This window comes from Lygodium microphyllum, chromosome 12 (genome assembly GCF_053477565.2).
Source record: "Lygodium microphyllum isolate KBCC chromosome 12, Lygodium_microphyllum_v1.1.10, whole genome shotgun sequence".
Lineage (NCBI taxonomy): Eukaryota > Viridiplantae > Streptophyta > Polypodiopsida > Schizaeales > Lygodiaceae > Lygodium > Lygodium microphyllum.
The window spans coordinates 116,538,997-116,554,576 of record NC_141146.1 but is presented as its reverse complement, the minus strand read 5'-3'; positions in this window follow the sequence as shown (position 1 = coordinate 116,554,576).

Here is a 15,580-nt window from a genome sequence, read left to right as displayed (position 1 = left end):
GGGACAAGTCTTGATATGCCCAAAGGCTCTCCCATGACAAACAACTCTAAAGCTTGTTGGCTTCCCTACATTTGTCAAGGTGTCTATGCAAGGGAAATATATGATTACTTGCCTACACACAAAGGCTAGCAAATCAATGGCACAATATTTACTAATCTATACAAGGATAACCAATTCAATGAGCAAAAGATGTTGCAAAAATGCAAGCTACATGAAGACAAGGGACCATGTTTTACATGCTTCAAAATTATGAATGCATGGGAAAGAAAGTCTTTCTTAGAAGAACCTTTGAGCATGTGACTAAGTGTCTTGTCAATTATAAAGCATAGAGTATACATCTGAGCTTATCAAGCATCAAGATCCTCATAGCTTTTAGTAGGCAATCTTGCCCATTCTCAAGGAAAAGGAAACAAATCAACCTCAAGATCAACCACAAATCCTAGCTCAAAGAGTCAGGAAGTTCTTAAAGTGTTACTCAAGGCTCAAGAAGAGAAAAGAAAGCCACTTAGCATAGGGTGCTACTTGTGCTCAAGTATAGTGCACTACTGCTTGGTAGATTGGCATATACTCCAACTTGAGAAGTGCTAGTGCTTGGGACATGACAATCTCTTGGAAAGGATCCCTTACACATAGGAAATAAAGATCCTTCTCCTCTTGGATCAGCCTCAACTCTAGTAATACCTTTCTCCTCTTGTTATCACCTATTAACTTTAGAATTTCATTTGAATACCTTCCTATTCTATTAGAGTTATGTAGTCATAGTTGTCAAGTTGCCAGTACTAAGAGGAGACGAGGGCATTAATTGTTTAGGAGGAGTAGAAGTGTTAGCTTGTCCACCACACTTTCCTTAGGTTGCTTTAGCTATCTAATTACCTGCCACATTTAGTTTAACAAGCAAAAATAGCTTCCTTAATTAGCCAATTAATCACCGGTTCCTTCACGTAACTTAGGCACTGACAAAGAAAAACATTGTCAAGCAAGTTCCTTTTTCAACATTTGATCTTTATTTATCAGTATTTGGAATACATTAAATAACTTGCCCGAAGGCTATTCCAGCAATCCTCAGGGATTGCTATTCCAAGTTCCACCCGTTGACTAGTCTACGGACCTCAAGATCCCATCTCAAGTCATGTTGGTCTCTTGTGCAGGATCCGGAGGCAAGGGATTTACGGCCAGAGCCTCCCCTGGCACCCAAGCATCCTCCTACTCCAAGTAGCACCCACGAAGAGACCTCTCGCAGAGCAGGTTCGGTCTACGTACCTAGCACGGCTAATAACCCCCTTGGATAGGGTTAGGTAGACAGTCGGAGGTAACTGGTACTGCCTCTCCCTCCAGGCTTTCAACCTGAAGCATTAGTTGTTTTTCCTGAATTAGTTCCTTGAGCAAAGAAGTACAAAGAGTGCACCTAAGTGTACAATCACGAACATTCGAGTGGTCATTTGTACGGCCAACTACTAAGGTGAGATTCCTTCTCCCCGAATGCTTCCAGCATTCGATCCTGGATCAATTGTGACTTGTCAAGATCCCAAGGGTTTCGTAAGCTGAGTTGCTTGTTTACCCTCTTTCCTTGGGTTAGGTTTTATACCCTATTGACCCAAATTGTCAATACCTTAGGTTTCCTTATATTAAGGTTAATAAATCGTGGGCAACCTCGTTGCTCTAACTTGGTTGGGTCAACTGCTTTCTTAGCAAATTCGTAACTCCCCTAGCTTGGCAGATAAGTCCAAGGAAGAGTGATGTAGCAGGATGACTAATCATCCTCTAGAAAAGTTAGACTTGTACTTAGAACTCGCCAAAATTGGTCTAGGGAGTGGCAATACTATTATGTAATTTAGACACAAGACCATACGACGTTGCAGCTTGTTGCACAAGATAGGTTTTAGCACCTAACTTGTGGGATTATTTTCTCATCACACGGTATTCCTTGGTTAAGAATGCTTTCGATTAAGATGTAGGATTCGGGAGTCCTATTGACCCAATCCAAAACCTTGACCCTACTAGGTTGATGGTCATTTTGGCCCTAGGGTTCCTAAATTCCTTGCGGAGGTCTAGTATTTGGTCAATTGATCCTGAGGGTGAGGACCCTAGATCGTAACATTTCGAGAATGTGGGTAGGACCTTTGAGATTGGAAGTATTAAGTTGGCATCCCAAGTGCGATACTAGGTAGAATTTTATCATAGCTTACCCTACCTAGCACATTGAGGTGATCGTCATATGCTAACTCATCATACCTTTATGATTCTCATGTAAGCTACTCAATTATACGCGAATTACTTAGTTGATCTAACCAACCCACGATTTAAGATGATCTTCCCTTTTAAAGATGCAAATACTTTCTTCTAAATTTGCAAGTACTTTCCCCTAAAAGATGTAAGTAACTACAAGATAGGTGAGATGCATCATTCCATGCAATTTCGAGACCATAGACCTTTTTGCCTTTATGCAACTTAAAGGATCTACAGAGATCTTTCTTTTCCTTGCCCTATACTATAATGATTGACATTCAGAGCTAACTCTTATAAACCCTACGTTGATGCAACGAAATCAAAGCTTTAATATTTTTAATGAAGATGCATTCAAACTTTGATAAAAGAACTCCATGCATGAGTGAATGCCATGAGTCCATCATTGATTTAATCCTTCCTTTACCACTTAACCCAACCTAGGATGTAACTATCATTGCATGCGAATTGCATAATATTAAAGTTCATAAATCTTTTCCTTTCATTGCAACAATTTAGACATCATTTAATGTCCGTCTATGATTACCTTAATCACGAGACACAACCAGGAATTTATTACATAAATGAGTTAGGTGTTATATGCCCTATCCTAACCAGGAACTTTTCTCAAAAGATCTGACAGCGAGGTAACAATGACCTAGAATCAATAAAAGCTAGAATCCCGATTTGTGCTGTTTTAGGGGAATGGAATGGGACTTTGCCTTACAGGCAGAGAGATCAAGCTTCGCATCCCTCTCGTTTCCCATTCTCCTTGAACTAAGTGCAGTATAAATCCGCTTTGACTCTGATGTTTCTGCGCAAAGTAGTGTGTCTAGGGCTCGATGCTAGCTACCTTCTAGGAACTTGACCATTAGGAAAACCTTGATTCAGGTCTGTCCTAAGTGGGAATGACCGGAATGCTTTCGCTTCATGGCAGACTCGAGAAGACCTAGATCACAAATCCCATGACATTCCTTGGGAGTGTCGGATGGTGCTTTCTAGACTCTCTTCTTGATGGGCTGCTAAGACATGTCCTACAAGTGGACAAGGGGACATGTTACAATTGGTATCAGAGCAAACCAACGGAATCTAATATTTATAAAGAAACTTAATGAGAGGAAGTAGAGCAATGTTGCGGTTAAGAATATTTCCTTACTTACTGATGCTGGCCTGCAGAGTCGCGAAGCATGGAACAAATTCTTGGTGTTCCAAGTTATGTTTATGACTACAATGCATGCTTCGGATTATCGATGGAGTCTAGGCATGATGAATATTCTAGACCATATCTACAATCCTTCACCCCTGTACATGGAATGGAGATGGACAAGTGAATCAGGAATATATTACATAGCGGCCCACCGACTTGCATACCTTCGGACCAACTTGAAGAGAATCAAGTGGATGGAGGATTTAAAGATTGTGAAGCTATACATCTTTGTTTAGGCTCACGCAAATGCAACCCTACATGTCGATGGGTCGGAAAGTCAAACAAAACAAGTATATATACGAAGAAGTGACTCGAGTAATCCCTACCGACAGAATCAAGGTGCTGGGACATTATGAGAGAAATGGGTATCAAAGGAAGGGATACCCTAAGCTTCCTATGACCTATCGATTCTTGAAAATCCATGACGCCTCTCCATATTATTACTCAGTCCCCGTAGCCGAATGTAATACAATCCTATTTTCCCCAAATTAATATATCAGCTTGTTCTAGCTTCCCAAAATAAATGTACTCAAAAGGGGCTATTTCCACAAGAATGAATAAGATTTTTATCACTATCTGTCTTGGCTGTAAGTGTTGGTAAAGGAGTTAAGTGATTAGGTTACTTGACTAAAAGCTAAATTGGGCATAATAATGTAATGTGAGAAACGCTTAGCAAGTTTTTAACGTAAAGAATCTTTTTGCCCAGGCGCAACCTCAAGTGCAGATTCCTAGTCCGACCCCTGCACTAAGTACGACTGTAATTCAAGAGAAGAAGTTCCTTCTCAAACAAATCAAGCCACCTGAATTCAATGGTAAGGGAAGGACCGTCCAAACTGATGCTGAGGTCTGATCGAATCCATCGAGGATTACTTCAAGGCAGCAGGTACTGCACCCGCTAACCAAGCAATGCTCGTCAAACTGAAGCTTACCGGCGAAGCAAGACTTTGGTGGAAACAATGGTGCAGAGACCAAGGGATCTCGGAAGGGTCAGTTACTTGGGAGAAGCTTAAAAGAGATGTGTGAGGGAGAGATCTGCCACCTGCCTACCGCACACAGAAGATGAACGAATTCTATGATTTAAAGGAGCTTGGTCTATCCTTGGATGCATATTATTCAAAGTTTGTCTCTCTCTTAAAGTACGCGCCACAAATGGATATGACACAATAGGTGTCAAAGTTTTGTGCTGGGTTAAATCCACCTATAAACACCCACTTGGAATCAATGCGTCCAACAAACCTGCAAGACGCGCTCATTCGAGTTGCACCAATAATACAGGAGGTGCAGACCAAGCCAAGGAATAACAGGACTTGGTCTTACAGAGATAAGAACAAGGGAATATTTAGGTCTCAGGCTAAGAGAGCATAGGGCAAAAATCAGGGACAAAGGAAGAAAGCTAGGGCGAGTACTGTCAACAACTTCGCTCCTACACAAGGTAATGGCCGCAATCTCCATTGCTTCCATTGCAACTAGCCTGGTCACTTTAAAAGGCAGTGTTCCAAACTTAGGAGAGGACAACGTCAAGGGCCATTCCAAGGAGCCGCCCAGGGCCAAGGAGCCATCGTCATGGCCAGAGGGAGAACCTCCAGTGTTGCCAACAAGGAGTTGGGTGATGAAGAAGACCCATCCATGGAAGCTGACATTGAGAGGGCAACGGTTCATGCCGCTCTTCATAAGAAAGTCCCGAATTGCCAATTCTCGGTGATTCAAACTCCATTGGATTATCAAGGTAAAAGCTTCAAAACCTTGATTGATTGTGGCAATACACATTCCTTCATTTCACCAGTTTGTGCAAAAAGATTAGGAATAGCCACAAAAGATGCAGCTACCTTACTTGTGGAATTAGCAAATGGTCGAGAGGTCTCTTGTACCAGGCAAACTGCTAAGGTGAAATTCCTACTGGGTGGAACCTAGGAGTCCATGAATGTTTGCTCGGTATGGATTGGCTAATACCCAATGATGTCCACATTCACTATAGAAAAGGCCAAGTCTCCTTTTGAAATTATGAAGGGGAACTAGTTACAACTCAAGGAGAGGCTGGTAAGCCAAAAAATTCAGCTAGCAAAAGAAACCCGAGGAAAGTGCGGTGGACGTGACTATGGGTCCATCCTACGGAAGGGTGGTCTCGGTTGGTCGGGAACTTTTCTCAAAGGATTTGACTGTGAGGTAACAATGACCTAGAAACTATAGAGCTAGAGTCCCGATTTATGCTGTTTTAGGGGAACGGAATGGGACTATGCCTTATGGGCAGAGAGGTCGAGCTTCGCATCCCTCTCGTTTTCCATTCTCCTTGAACCAAGTGCAGTATAAATCTGCTTCGACCTTGATGTTTTTGTGCAAAGTAGTTCATCTGGGGCTCAACACTAGCTACTTCCTAGGAACTCGACCATTAGGAAAACCTTGATTTAGGTCGGTCCTAAGTGGGAATGGTCGGAATGCTTCCGCTTCGTGGCAGACTCGGGAAGACCTAGATCGCAAACCCCGTGACATTCCTTGTGAGTGCCAGGCAGTGCTTTCTAGACTCTCTTCCCGATGGGCTGCTAAGATGTGTCCTACAAGTGGACAGGGGGACATGTTACACTAGAGGATGAGATCGATGATCTCTCCAGCATAAGCACGCCACTCTCACCCCCTCGACTAAAGTCGGGGGATGTGACCGCACCACAAGTAGTACTACTTAGGCCAAGTCTTGATGCTGCAGGCCCGCAAATCAGTCATGGCCTTTGGCCAGGACAATCTGGATTCGGAGAGAGACGCTCTGGCTAAAATTGAAGCTCTACTTCCATAGCCATGGCTGCCCACAAGTGCATGTCTTCAAATCTTGCTTCTAATCTTCTTCACGTGCTTCTTGATGGGGCTGAAATCTTGAGCTAGGCTTGAAAAGGGACTCCCGGGGGACTAAGAAAAGACCAAAAACTTCAAGATTTTTGAGCTTGATACCAAGCTTCCATGGCTGCCATGGACTGCACAAGATCATGGTTTCTTGAAGTGGAAGAGGAGTCGAAGAAGCTGAGAAGGAAGCCTTCAATCTTGACCAAGGGACTTGTCAAGAGCTGGCTATGGCAAGACCTAAAATAGTGGGTTGAAGGATCACGAGAGCAAGATGTTGATCTACATGACCATGATGCAGAGACATAAATACTGACTCTGACATTGCACTCTATGCCAAAGTCCTTGTATGTTAATGCCTTTTGGGAGGGCACCAAGATGCATGCGGTCTTATCGGTCCTACCCCTAGGCGACACAACGAGAAAGGGGATCGTAGACATGGGAGCTGGGGTTAGTGTGCTTAGCCACGTAGTGCTTCAGACTTGGGGAAACCCACCTGCTGAGACTGCTAAGTTTAATGTCACACTAGAAAATGGTATGAGAGTGAAACCATTCAGGGTGTTAAAAAGCTGGCCAGTGAAAATCGCAGGTGTCCAGTTCTTGGTTGACTTTATAGTCATGAAGGGTGTGGACTATGATATCCTATTAGGCCGACCTTGGATGCGCAATGTTGCCAGAGTCATCGAAGATTGGGTTAATGGCTTAATCTTCCTTGTCAATAGAATGAATGCCGTGAGGGTAGAGATGGACACCTGGAAGACCTCACCAGTCGACTTGGATGCCATCTCCGTGATGCTTAAAGGGAATGCTCAAGTCAAGAAGTCCTATGGACCCTTGACCAAGTATATTCCTTAGAGGGCAAGCGAGATTGGATGCATGTCCTCTACAATTGACATGCCATTCTCGGATCATGAGGCATACAAGCAAGCCATCAAGAAAATTGGTAAGTCTAAAGACGCACTCTCCGTACCAATTTGCATGATGGCAGGAACCCTTCAGGGGAGACCTAAACCTGTCACCTTCCAGGTGCCAAATAACAAGAGGAAACTTTAGGAGATTTTGGAATATTTAATGGGCAAGCTAGCTGGCAATCCAACAACAAACTTCAAACCACTCCAGGACCTCTTAGATGAATCTAAGTGGCAATGGACTAGGGTACATGACTTGAACCTCATGTACAACTGGGCCCTAATCCCTGATCAAAGACAAGAGATATACCAAGACCTAGGAGACGACGAGCAGTTTGACGAAGAGGACTCCAACGACGAATACGAAGATTTTCGATCTTTCAGTGATGAAAGCAAGGGTGAGATGGATACCGTAGAATACGACACTAAGGGACGGGAAATATAACAAATACGGGCAGAATTCAAGCTGCAGAAAAAGAGTGTCTTCAGGATAGAGCGAGGGGTCATGCGCATCGATTGTGATCACACCTGGTTGGAACACGTAGGAGCCATAGATTTCATTCAAGCAGGCCTAGCCCAATCCGGTACGACACCAGTGCTTAGGACAAAGTTACCATTTGAGTTGCAACCACCAAGGGAGACCACCTCTTCTAGCAAAGATGGGGAGTTCGACTTTGAGTTGGAGGTAAGTTCAGATTGCGATCCAGAGATACCTAGGCCAATGCACCAAGGGGGACCTATCCGTCCACTTGAGACGCAGACAGTTGAAAGAGGAAAGGATAAAACAACCCAGGGACACACGAACGAAAGAACATAGAAAACCGCAGGACCTCCCTAAAAGATTTATGAAATTCAAGAAAGGGGATAGGGTAGTGATCCTGTTGGGTACCAAATGTCAAGGGAAAATGAGTGAACCGATCGAGGGACCAGCCAAGGTCAAGGAGGTAAACCTAGCCCAGGAAGGAAAGACACCCTGAGCAGTCTTCATTGCCGATGACTTGACTGAGGAAGAGGAAACGAGTCTTATCGCTCTCTTGCGAGAGTACATAGACGTATTCTCTTAGTCCTTAGAAGAGCTTAAGGGGGTAAATCTGAGTGTAGTTACTCATAACATACCCATGATGCCAGATGCTACTCCAGTCAAGCAGCGACCGTACCCCATGAATCCAAAACACACTCACGCGATCAAGGAAGAGATTGACAAGATGATAAGAGCATGATTCATTTACGAAATTGAGCACACGGACTAGGTATCGCCCATAGTCATTGTCATGAAGAAAAACAGAAAAATTAGAGTGTGCATCAATTACAAGAAGGTGAATGTTGCTACTAAGAGGAACAACTATCCATTGCCGTACACCGAGCACATGCTTGAAAGAGTGGTTGGCAAGGAAGCCTACAGTTTTTTGGACGACTTCTTAGGATACAATCAGGTGCAAGTGCATCCTATCGACAGGCATAAGACTGCCTTCACCACTAAGTGGGGCATCTTTGCTTACATAGTCATGCCCTTCGTGTTGACTAATGCCCCCGCCACCTTCCAATGCCTCATGTGCGCCATATTTAAAGACATGCTTCACAAAGAGTTGGAAGTCTTCGTAGATGACTTGTGTGTTCACTCGACATGGAGAGAACAGTTAGACAAACCCCGAGTAGTCTTTGAGCGGTGTCACCTATATCGTCTCTCCCTGAACCCCTTAAAGTGCCAGTTTTGGGTGAAGCATGGATGCATTCTAGGGCACATGGTGTCAAAGAATGGCATTGCCACTGACTTCTCAAAAGTCAGGGTTATTGTTGATCTTCCATCCCCAATCAACTATAAGGGAGTTCAATGCTTCTTAGGCCATACAAGATACTATCGACGGTTTGTGTTGAATTACGCATTGATTGCCGGACCTTTATACAAGCTACTGATTGTCTTTGAATGGACTAAAGCATGCCAACGAGCATATGAAGAGTTGAAGAAGGCTCTAACCAAAACATCGATTCTATGAGCCCCGGATTGGACCATTACCTTCCATGTGCATATCGATGCCTCGAAATTTGCTGTGGGGGCAGAGTTGTGCCAACCTGATGAATACAACCTGGACTACCCAGTGAGCTTTGCTAGTAGACAACTCACTGAGACGGAAATGAATTACTCAATGACAGAGAGAGAGGGCTTGGCCATGGTGTTTGCTGTGAAGAAATTCCGGTATTATCTATTGGCTACACCCTTTACCTTCTTTGTGGACCATCAAGCCTTGCTATATCTAGTGAATAAACCTTGTGCTACAGGACACATAGCTCAATGGCTCCTTCTGCTTTTGGAGTTCAACTTCTCCGTGGTTGTACGAAAAGGAAAACAACACTACATGGCTGACCATATGTCACGCATCCCCACGGGAGGGGCCGCTGGAGAAGGCATTGCCGATGAATTGCCAAAGCCCATCTCTTTAACCTTTCCAGCAAGAGAGATTTATTCAAGGATGATCTAGTGCCATATTGGGCAAATGATAAGTCCAAGTGCTTGAGCACGGACTGCTTGAGCGACCGATAGAAAAGGCAAGACTTAGGCGACTCATCCTCAAGTTCCAACCCTACCAGTTGATAGCATGCCAGCTATATCGACTAGGGCAAGATGGATTGCTGCATAGATGCAAGTGCGAGCATGAGATGCATGATGTGCTCTCAGAGGCGCATAGTGGAATCGTTGGGGGGCACTTTAGCGGAGACATGATAGCCCGCAAGGTGCTGCAGTCTCAACTATGGTAGCCAACGCTATTTCGTGATGCAGCACGATTCGTTAAGCATTGTGACGAGTGTCAGCGACAGACAAAGGTCTCGATTTGCAATGATAAAATAGAGTTGACCCCAATCATTGCATGACAACCCTTCGAAAAATGGAAAATTGTCTTCATAGGACCCATCAGCCCAGTTGCATAGTATTCACAAGCCAAATACATCATTGTGGCCACAGACTACCTAACGAAATGGGAGAAGCGAGAGCGACACGAAAGAACGATGTTAGAATGACTGCCAAGTTCTTGTGGGAGCAGGTGATTTCTTGATTCGGTTACCCCTTCGAACTAGTCAGTGACCAGGGCACACACTTCATCAATGAAGTGATAGCACACCTTCTATCCACCTTTCTAATTATCCATCAAAAATCCTCTCTATACTACCCTCAAGCAAATAGCTAGGCGGAATCCATGAATAAGATTCTTATAAACGTCCTGACCAAAGTAGTCTCTGCTTCGTGCAACTACTGGGATAACAAGCTGATGGCAGCCTTGTGGGCTTACCCTACAACTTATAAAACGGTTGTTGGCCAGACTCCCTTTAGGTTGACCTACAAAATTGAAGCAATTCTCCTTGTAGATTTCTTCGTTCTTAGCTTGAGAATAGCACTTCAGGAACGATGGGAAGGAAAGGAGGCATGGATGCAACGCCTGGTTGAGCTTGAACGCCTCTCAAAAACTCGTCTTCTAGCCACTCATGCACTTATATGTGAGAAGGCACGACACAAGAGCTGGTTTGAGAAGCACGTCAAGTAACACGATTTTGAACAAGGAGACTTAGTACTCCTGTACTCAGTTAAGGGACATAAGTAGAAAATGAAGTTTAGAGGTCTTGGACCTTTCAAAGTTTGTGCAATTAGCCGAACTGGCAACGTTGAGCTTGAGACTCTAGACGGCGAGGACATAGGCTTCTTCAATGGTAGTCGTATCAAGAAGTACTACCCTCCCATGCATCCTCTGCATGAGTCACCAATGTTAGAACCCCCTGTCAAAGTACGAGTAGCCATGATTACTGAAATGGATAATAAGGATGAGAAAGCCGTAGAACCTACATACCTACACATCACGGTCACTGCCAAGTGAACATGTGCTTTCAATGCCTTGATCGACGAGGGAGCAGACTTCAATATCTTAACTCATGATCATTGGACCCAATTGGGCAAACCACCACTACAGCCCACCAATGCCAAATTAAGCGCATATGGGGGCCGCTCATACACACTTATTGGCAAGTGCAAGGCCATCATTTTTATAGAGTCTGAGAATGTACCAATGATCTTCTATGTGTTGCCAAATGCTGAAAACGTAGGCACAGAATCGATGCTAGGGCGAACCTTCAAGAAGCAAACTCATTGCAATGTTGATTATAAATCGCAACGTATCCACCTCGCCATAGGCAATGTTCACATTGTTACAACCTTCAATAAGGGCTACGTGACCTTATCAAAGTCTGCAAGACCACCGGTAGAAATATTAGCAGCCAAGTCTAAGGAGGGGGTAGTGCTCGGCCACCACCCACCAAATCTCTAGAATCGCCACTCACAGTAGCAAAGGCTAAGGTCCAACAGCCTAGGCTTCAATGGAGGCCCAAGCAATCCCAAGCGCCACCCAGGAGTCGACGCTCACATCCTCATAACACCAAAAACTCTAAACCTAGGAAGCCAAGGTGCAGTTATAGAAATCAATGCATGATCAAGCCAAGATGGGTCCCTAAAGCCAATACATCTGTGGCGCGGGACTCTGCTGCGCATAGAGCTCCTGAATCTTCTCCCATAAATCCCATGCACTCTAATTCTCATCTTCAACAACGTTACGATGGACCTCTTCTGAGAGTGACAAAATAATGATAGACTTGCATAGCTCATCAACTTTCATCCAAACATCGTCATCCGTATCCTTAGGTTTGACACCTTTGAAAAGCAAGGGTTTAATCTACAACTTCTACACCAAAACCTGCCATATTTGGGACTTCCAATACCCATAGTTTGTACCATCCAACTTGGCAATGTTAAAGAGAGTTGTGTCTTTTAGATGACCAGTCATATTGTCCCAAATTGATGCAAAAAGGAAAAATTACAGGTTGCTATAATTAGCAGAAAATGCACTAAAACCACTACTAAAACTGGCTGAAGGAGTGGATTTTACCAAGAGAAGCACCTGTCCACCAAATATGACCAAGATAACATCAAATAGTAAGCATTACCCTCAGAGAAGTGCTCAAAATTTGCAGATTTCAGCTTGTGGTAATAAATGACAGATTTTAGTAAATGAGATCTAAGTGTGCCAGAAGCGGATCCCAAGTCAATTATATACTGCCAAGACCATAAATAGCATCATGTGGGTATAACATAGGCATATGACAGTCGATAAGCATGAATCCAACACCCAAACATGTCATGAAATATCTACCAGTGAGTAGGCACACCCCCCAATCAACATAGTAAAGTGTGCCAATGAGTAGGCACACCCCCTAGTCAACAGAGTAAAGTGTGCCTGCCACAACCAAGACTTGACACAAGTAGGTGTTAGCTCACAAGGAAAGGGACCCAAGTCTATCAACAAGTTTTGATGAATCTGCGAATTCTTGGTCAGTAATGGCAGAAGTGGTTTGTTTATCATAGGACGTGATGAGGCACTGTTTGATGGCCTACTCTTTGGATATCTTGCTAATGAGCAATTCAGCAGTAGAGTTATAGGCTTTTGCAAATGCAAATTCAAACATCTCCCAAGAACAAGGTATCGTTTGAACTTCATTTGCAAAGGGTTCTTGTAGTAGGCCTAAATCCAAGTGATCATAGCTTAGAGCTAACGACATGAAAGTGGTATCGAGTCATCTAATACAATCAACCACATCCTCCTCTGTGTCCTCAGCCAGATTGATGGCCAATGTTAAGAATGATTTCCGCTCATAAGGGGGTCGAAGGCCTGTTGGCGATTGGGCTTTGATAGAACTAGAGCCTTTGACAACAAATAGTTGCGGTTGCGGGTGTTCTTGAGATTGCGGTTGGACCTCTTGAATTAGGGCTGGGGTAGTAGCAGTGACGTCTGATGGACTGTTACCTTCAGTATGGATCAAGGAAGTCTGAGCGGCTCTATCGGGTGTTGATTCATGTGACAGTGTTTGTCGTTTGGGCCGATAGGCTTGTTCGACTTTCTTGGGCATATGTGTAGATGAGCTTGATGGATATGGGTCTTAAAAGCGCTGGGCTTCTAGCTTTGAGGTTTTATGGGGCTTGGTGTGATCAAACTTGAGGGCGGCATGCGAGTAGTGCCTCCAACTGTGCGGGCCTCAGGGATCCATATCCAGGCATTTCCCTCATAGTAGCCTTGCACCGCATGAAGGAGGGGTCATCTCTATCATCTCATTTCAGTCAGTTTCATGCTATCATGAAGAATCTATTATCACAGGGTATTGAGTTCAACAATAACTTGCACCCGTTATTTCTGCTTGGCACCCTTCTTGAATCATGGGATGTATTCCATACTGTCATATGCATGAACAAGCTTGATGGGCTGAAAAACAAATATGTTAAGAGTGCTTTATTGACTGAGGAAATCAATAGGAGAAACAATGATACTTCCCGCTCTTCACATGCATTGATTGTTAGAGGTGGCAGAAATGGCAAACATGATAACGATCATAAGGGTAGGGACTCTCAGAAGCCCAGGTCCAAGTCACGTAGTCGTAGTAAGTCCCGTGGATGGAAGTCTGATCTTACCTGCCATTATTGTGGGAAAGTAGGACATATTAGGCCGTAGTGCCATAAAATGCACGATGATAAGCGCAAGGAAAAGGGAAAAGATAAAGTGCAGGAAAAGTCTTCTGAGCGCGGCATACTACCTACAAAGTCTAGTGTGAAGATAGAAGAGGTTAATGTCACATAGGGCACTGATTCAGATGATGATTACATACTTGCAGCTTCTTCATGCAATGCCTTATAGACTTTTGAGATACATTCTATGTATGCGCAGTGCTGGCTCTTGGATTCGGGTGCATCCTTTCATGTGACACCCTGTCGAGATTGGTTTCATACCTATTGTACCATGTCTGGTTTTATGCATCTTGGTGATGACAGGTCTCTTGACATTGTGGGCATTGGAGATGTTAGGCTACAGTTTCCTTTTGGCAACTCTTTTGTTTTACATGATGTATGCCATGTACCTGTGTTGACACACAGCCTTATGTCAGCCGGACAACTTGATGATGTAGGGTATTTTGTGTCTTTTGGAGACTTTGCATGGAAGATTATTCGTGGCAGGCTTGTACTTGGAAGAGGTGCCAAGTTTGGCAGTCTCTATCCCTTAATTGTATCAGGAGCTACATTGGATCATGTTTTGTTTGTGGGTTCTATTCCCTGTGTATCCCTTTGGCATGCTTGTTTGGGGCATATGTCTCTTAAAGGAATGAAAATGCTCCGTGCTTTGTAGTATCTTCCGCCTTTTGACTCCTCGCATTTTGATTCTTGTGATCATTATTTGTATGGTAGGTAGACTAGAAATACACATAAAAATTCTGGTAAGAAACGCATGGGTGAGCCCTTGGCTCTTGTGCACTCGGATGTATGTGGGCCCATGCCCTATCAATCACTTGTGGGGCAAAGTACTTTGTTGCTTTCATAATTGATTACTCATGTAAGGTTTGGGCTTATCCTATAAAGAGAAAATCTGATGTCTTAGACACATTTCAACGTTGGCTTGCATTGGCAAAAAACCAATCTGGGAAAAGGCTAAAATGCCTAAGATCAGATAATGGGGGTGAGTATGTATCATGTGATTTTGAGCAGTTTTGTGATGAGGGGGGTATTAAGCATCAGTTGACCACCCCTTACATCCCACCCCAGAATGGTATGGCTGAACGCGTGAATAGGACCATTCAAGAAAGGGTCCATAGCATGCTTAGCCAGGCTGGCTTACCGTAACACTTTTGGGCTGAGGCAATTACTATTGCAGTGCATCTCATTAACAGGTCGCCTAGCAGTGGCATTGACTTTTTGGTTGCAGAGGAGGTGTGGGCAGGCAAGCCCTCCTCTTATGATCATTTGCGTGTGTTTGGCTATGAGGCATTCTGCCATGTGCCCAAAGACAAATGCAATAAGCTGGATCCTAAGAGTGTCAAGTACATTTTCATTGGCTATGGAGATGCAGGAGAGATGGGTTACCATCTATGGGATCCGCAGGCGTGCAGAAATGATCCACAACCATGATGTCATCTTTCATGAGGACAAAATGCATATGCAGCCTGAAAAAGTGGTTGAGGTACACAGAGTTATCTTTTAGGAGGAGCCCCCTGCTCCCATTCAGCCCACTCCATGGCTAGCTAGACAGCGCGCAGCATCACCTGATGCTCATGGCCCAAATGCTAGACATGCTAATGCTAGACAGGATGTCGGTTAGGCAACAGAGCTTGGGTTGAGGCGTTCTACTAGAGATAGATGACCTCCTGACCGTTTTGCGCCCTCTATGGATTATGTATTGGTTATAGATATACAAGAGAGCCTCTTACTTATGATGAGGCTATGCGCAGGGGTGATTTTCACTCTTGGGAGAGGGCTATGCAGTCTAAGCTTGACTCATTGCATAAGAATAAGACTTGGGATTTGGTTTTCTTGCCTCAGGGTAAGAAAGCTTTGCCATGC